The following is a 6,861-nucleotide window of genomic DNA, read 5'->3' as shown; positions in this document are numbered from 1 at the left end:
ATATATACATACATACATACATATATATATATATATATATATATATACATACATACATACATATACGTATCTATCTATACCTATAGTATAGGTGAGTTTGTGAGTGTGTGTGTGAGTTGCATCTATAGAAATCCACACCTTACAAGATAGCAATCTGGGAGTCGCACCAATGGATTCCTCATTGTCGAAAATGCCCGGAATTGGCCATTTGATTTTTTTTTTTTGGTTGCTTCCTAACACGTGAATTTTTGCATTAAAAATAATTTTAAACCATAAATTCTAACAATTTTAAAGTCACCGTTATTTGCAAACATGAGTTAAGTCCCCTTCTAGCGACGGTGCAAAGAGAGAGAGAGCGCGACAGAGATAACATATTTTTTAAATTTCCTCTTTTTACTGCTCCCCTATTATTTTGTAAACAATGTTACGAAACTTCGTTTTCCAATTATCAGTATCAGTACATATTGTATAGGTGAGTTTGTGAGTGTGTGTGTGTGTTGCTTCTATAGAAATTCACATCTTACAAGATAGCAATCTGGAACTCGCAACAATGGATTTCTCATGGTCGAAAATGCCCGGAATCGGCCATTTATTTTTTCATTTTTTTCTTCAATATGGGTCAATTTTGGCATTTTCTTTTTATTTTGGGGAATTCAGCACGACATTTTACATAAACATAAGGGAGATAACCTACGTTACAGCAAATCAATGTCAAACAGATACTAATAGTTTACATATCCTGCTTTCAAGGTGAGAGGTTTACCAATAACCAATAATAACATTCCAGACAAAAATTTTAAGAAGGTTTCCATTATTTGGAAAGTGCCATTTTATGTATTTTTTAATATACCCCATTTACTAACGAAATACACATGAACTAGAAAAAAAAACCCTACCAATATCAATGGATGCTTAATTAGTATTTATATGTTTCAACTACAAAACATAATATGGGCCTGAAATACATATGAGCAGGTTCTATTCACAACTTTGCTAAAATGGGTCAATTTCGGCATTTTCTTCTGTTTGGAAATTAACCACGATATTCTACATAAACAAAAGGGAGATAACCTACGTTATAGTAATTCTATGTAAACAACATGCTAATGGTTTACTAAGTGTCCAGCTAAATGTAAATATTTATATATCCTGGTTTCAAGGTGAGACGTTTACTGAAATTTTACTAACACGCATTCAATTACAAATACATTTTCTGTTTATATATTCCTCTTAACTTCCCAAAAGAACTATATAAACGCTGCCAAACAAAACATAATATCGGCCTGAAATACACATGAGCAGGTTCTATTTCCAACTTTCGTAACTAGCCACCCTGTCATTAGGTGTTTTTCATTCCAAAACCATACGTTGCTCTTATTTTGTTTATCACATTTCTTACGAAATGCCACCAAAGAAGAGAGTTTGCTGGGGAATGAAAGAATCGGTTTTAAAAAGATATTCCAGAATCGCTTCTTTAAGAGCCGCTGAATGAGCTGCTGAGACTCCAGACCAACGAACCCTTCGTCTAGCAAGAAACGCTACTTCAACTGCTGCATCAAGATCTGCTGAGACTCCAGACCAACGAACCCTGCGTCAAGCAAGAAACGCTGCTTCAACTACTGCCTCATGAGGTTCTGAGACTCAAGAGCAGCTAACACTTTGTCGAGCAAATACTGCTTCTTCCACCACTGCCTCAAGAAGCTGCTGAGACTCAAGAGCAAGAAACGCTGCTTCAACTGCTGCCACTTCTGAAGATGATGAACATCGAGCCCTTCGCCTTGCTGTTCATGCTTCTTCAACTGCTGCTGCAAGAGCTTTCGAGCCCCTGGAAGTGAGACGTGACCGCTTGAACACCATCGCCCGTCGTAAAAGTCTTCGCAAAGGTGTAATGAAACCATGCAGTTCCAGATGGTTATTACAGGCGTTCGATTATAATCCAAACATCGATTATTCATCCTACCCTGAAATCTCCATTTCCGATATGAGAGTTATTTGCTCATTCTGTTCTGCAAATAAGTGGCCAGGAGAACCTACTGCAATGTGCTGTTCAGATGAAAAAGTCAAATTACCTACGCTGGAGGATCCCCCACAACCACTGCAGGAGCTTCTTGAGGGAACAACAACTGATTCAAGATACTTCCTACGCAACATAAGAAAGTATAACTGTGCGTTTCAAATGACCTCTTTCGGTGCCAATATCATCCGAGAGGATGGATTCATGCCTACATTCAAAGTTCAGGGTCAGGTTTACCACAGGATAGGACCTCTTCAACATGATGCATTACAGGAGTCGCAGTTTCTTTTAACTATACTTCGTTTGCAGCTACCAAGAACAGGCACTAAAACGAAATAACATATCACCTGGGACTAACTTCCAACTGATATTTCAGCTACAGGAAATGCTTCATGAAACAAATAGTTATGTTAAGAGTTTCAAGTATGCTTTAGAGATAGCGTCAGGCCCCAATTTTAATGTTGTCATACATGCTGATAAACGTCCATTTGGTGAGCATGCAGGCCGGTATAATCAACCATCTTGCAATGAAGTTGCCATTGTTCTTCAAGGTGAACCCTCTAATCCAAGGGATATTGTTTTGTCATGCCGCGATAACAGCATCCAACGAATACACGAATCTCATAGGGCATACGATGCGCTCCAGTACCCCTTGCTATTCGTTTACGGTGAGAATGGGTATCATTTCGGTATTCCACAACATCATTCACAAAGACTAGACGAATGTACCAGCAAAAACGTTTCATGCATGGAATTCTATTCATATCGTCTAATGACTCGAGGAAACTCAATGAATCATCTCCATTGTTCACGTGACCTGTTCCATCAATTTGTTGTGGATATCTACGCCAAGATGGAGTCTGAAAGGTTGCGTTTCATTCGCCGTAATCAAAAAAAAGCTAAGGTCTGAGAATTATATCCACCTTCGGGATGGCATAATCAATGACGTCGCGCCTCAAGATATTGGACAGGTCTGCATTTTACCATCTACATTTACCGGGGGTCCGCAGTATATGCATGAGAGAACGCAAGATGCTATGACGTTTGTACGTCATTTTGGTCGCCCGGATTTATTCATAACCTTTACTTGCAACCCCAAGTGGATTGAAATTGAAATTGAACTATTAAACGGTCAGAGGCCTGCTGATAGGCATGATCTTCTTGCACGAGTTTTTCAGTTGAAGCTACAGAAACTCATGGATTTGATCAAGATAGGACAGATATTCGGGAGTGTTAAATGCGACATGTATACTGTCGAGTGGCAGAAAAGAGGTCTTCCGCACGCCCATATTCTGTTATGGTTGTCCTCAAAAATCAATTCAAACAAAATAGACAGCCTGATATCAGCAGAACTGCCTGATCCAGCGGTAGACCCAGATCTTTTTCAGATAGTATGCTCAAACATTGTTCATGGACCTTGTGGGTATGGATTTAACATCCATTCACCATGCTTCAGAGATTCGAAATGCACGAAAGGGTTTCCCAAGAAGTTCTAGCTTCATACTCAGATGGGCAACGATAGCTACCCGCTATACAGGCGAAGGCGTCCTGAAGACGGTGGGCTCACGGTTAAGGTAGGGCACCACGAAGTAGACAACAGGTGGATCATGCCATTTTGCCCGCTTTTGTCCAAAGCGTTTAACGCTCAAATCAACGTAGAGTTTTGCAGTTCAATCAAATACGTCTGCAAATATATAAATAAAGGGACAGATGCGGCTACGTTCTCTCTGCAGCAAAATGGTAACCGGGACGAGGTAGCACAATACCAAGTCGGCAGATAGATAAGCAGCAATGAAGCATTCTGGAGAATTTTCGGTTTTCCTTTACATCAAAGGCATCCGCCTATTCAACAGCTCGCAATCCACCCTAAGAATGGTCAACGCATTTACTTCACGCCTTCAACTGCTGCAATTGTTGTCGAATACCCTAAAGACACTACCCTAACTGCCTTTTTCAAGCTATATAACGTAGATACATTTGCTGAAACGTTGCTCTACCATCAAGTACCATCATACTACACTTAGAGCAACAATACATGGCAGCGATGGAGGATAGGCAGGCAGGTTGATGGCTTCCCGACTGTGAAGTTTGACACTTGCCTCGGCAGGGTATATACCGTTCACCCAAGTCAACAGGAGTGCTTTTACCTTCGCTTGATCCTTCATGAAGTCAGGGGCCCTAAATCATTCCAACACCTGAAAACCGTGAACGGCGAGATCTGTTCCACCTTCAGGGAGGCATGCCTAAGACATGACCTGCTCGAGGACAATTCAAAGTGGGATGCAACTCTTGCTGAAGCTGCCAATTCGCGCTCTCCTAAAAGTCTCAGAGCCCACTTTGCCATTCTTTTGCATATTTGCGAGGTATCAGACCCGGTCTCTCTGTGGCTTAGGTATAGAAATGAGCTTGCTGAAGATTATTACCAACTTCAAAAAAGGCAAGTTCCCGAAATTAATTCTGCCAATGATCACATCTACAACTGCGCTTTGATTGATATAGAAAACAAGATCGCTTTATTGGGTGAAACCACTTTGCAAGTGTACGGACTGCCCGCAACTCTTCGTGACGAATCGAATTTTACATCAACCGAGCTCATTCGTGAAATGTCCTACAATGCTGACACTCTTGCCCAATTCATACACGAAATTGAGCCGAAGCTCCAACCAGAACAGCAACAAATTATAAACACAGTTTTCGGAAATGTTCAGAACCAGAAAGGCGTGATTTTTTTCCTAGATGCACCTGCACGCACAGGAAAAAACCTTCCTTATTAAGCTTCTTTCAAAGGTGAGGCTGAATAAAGTCATTGCATTGGCAGTGGCATCCTCCGGTACTGCTGCAATTCTCCTACCTGACGGCAGGACTGCTCATTCTGCCTTTAAGCTGCCCTTACACTTAGCGAAATCTGAAAGCCCCTCCTGCAACATCACCAAAACGTCTGAAAAAGGCATGCTTTTGCAGAAGTGCCAGCTCACCATGTGAGATGAATGCCCTATGGCCCACAGACGAGCTCTAGAAGCCCTCAACACTATAATCCAAGACATCAGGGATTGCTCAACTCCTATGGGAGGTATAACGCATCTTCTTTCTGGCGACTTTCGTCAGACACTTCCTGTCATTCCCAAAGGGACCAGGGCTGACAAAGTCAGTGCATGCCTCAAATCATCTTTGTCATGGCAACATGTAACAACACTCACTCTCACGACGAATATACGAGCGAAACTGCATAATGACCAACAAGCAGTGCAATTCGCTTCAAATGTTTTATCGCTTGGAGATGGAAAACTAATGCTCGATGCAGATGGACAAATTTTAATATCCTCCATTTGTACACCTATCAGTACAGTAGAAAAGCTCACAACAGAAGTCTTCCCCAGGCTACATGAAAACTATCGCGACATTAAGTGGTTATGCGAAAGAGCTATTTTAGCCCAAAAAAAAACACTTTGGTCAACGCAATAAATGACCAGCTGCTGCAAGTCATTCCTGGTAGTCTATATGTCTACAATTCTATGGATTCTTTTCCCAACCCTGACCAAGTAGTAAATTACCCTATCGAATTCCTGAATTCACTTGAACCTCCGGGAATGCCACCTCATAAACTTAGGCTGAAAGTTGGAACACCTGTTATGCTTCTTAGGAATCTAAACCCAACAACACTCTGCAATGGTACACGTCTTGTGATAAAGAAAGCCATGCAAAATGTCCTTGAAGCAACCATTATATCAGGGTGTGGAACAGGAGATGTTTTTATTCCCAGAATTCCACTTACTCCGTCCGATGCTGATATCCCCTTTACATTTAGACGACTTCAATTTCCCATTCGCACCAGTTTTGCAATGTCGATCAACAAATCACAGGGGCAGACGCTTTCGGTTTCAGGACTATACTTGGAAGAATCATGTTTTTCACACGGCCAACTCTACGTGGGATGTTCAAGAGTGGAGAGCAAGGACAGTCTTTTCGCGTACACTCTAAATGGAAAAACAAAAAGCATTGTCTACAATGAGGTATTGCACCAGTGATTATTACCAACTGCTGTCGACTTTACCAATGTAAGTTTTTGTATATCTTTCATTAGCTTTTTTCAAATTAATTCATAAATGTTTAACCTGTCTTTACATTACGTTGGTCTCTGAAATGACCGTTCTCAAACCACATTCGTACAGATGTTTTACACGATAAGTACGAGAAATTAGGTAAAGATTACAATTTTTGGTGTCTAACTATTATGCAGAACAACTGAATTTCATAGTCTCATTATTACTGCATGGCAGATGGATGTAGTATTCAAAAGGGCGATTTCAAAGTCATTGATTTGTCAAGCAGGATCGAATTGGGCAGGGTAAGTATGCTTCAGTTTGGCTGAAAGGTGACCACACATAATGCAGACATCTATCATCTCGGAATTTCTTCAACTTTCAAAAGAGGAATGATGATTTACGAAAGCGAAATATGTTAAAAAATTCAGGAAAAGATACATTTTTCTGCAACATTCACCCGTTTTATATGTAAGGTATTTATGCATCAGTACGAGAAGAACGCAATGACGTCGATTTCAAGTATTACTAAAATCAATTAAATTTCTCGGGCAACGCCGGGCTACACTGCTAGTACCTATAGTATAGGTGAGTTTCTGAGTGTGTGTGGAGCAGCTGAGTCCAGCAGGCATCACTGTTGACTGTCTGTTCAAAGGTTTTATTTATATATATTCAGTGAAACACATTCACTGATTTTCAAAAATAGAAATGTTATAATTTCTAAATCTCTCTAAAGGAGAGATACAGCAGCAGTACTGGGTATTAATATTTATTGCCAAACTAACGTGGCAGTTTAGAGAAATAGGA

The 6,861-nt window shown here is 40.5% G+C and overlaps 1 long non-coding RNA gene across 1 annotated transcript in view; it reads left to right on the top strand.

Annotated features, from left to right (window-relative positions):
* LOC128247317 (uncharacterized) overlaps positions 1–6,861 on the top strand; it is a 42,560-nt gene that overhangs the window by 1,632 nt on the left and 34,067 nt on the right. The window contains exon 2 of the long non-coding RNA XR_008263697.1: positions 5,897–6,069. This is a non-coding gene — a long non-coding RNA (uncharacterized LOC128247317). The remainder of the gene's footprint in view (positions 1–5,896; positions 6,070–6,861) is intronic.

The sequence above is a fragment of the Octopus bimaculoides genome, chromosome 3 (genome assembly GCF_001194135.2).
Source record: "Octopus bimaculoides isolate UCB-OBI-ISO-001 chromosome 3, ASM119413v2, whole genome shotgun sequence".
NCBI classification, from domain to species: Eukaryota; Metazoa; Mollusca; class Cephalopoda; order Octopoda; family Octopodidae; genus Octopus; species Octopus bimaculoides.
This window is presented reverse-complemented; position numbering and strand designations above follow the sequence as displayed.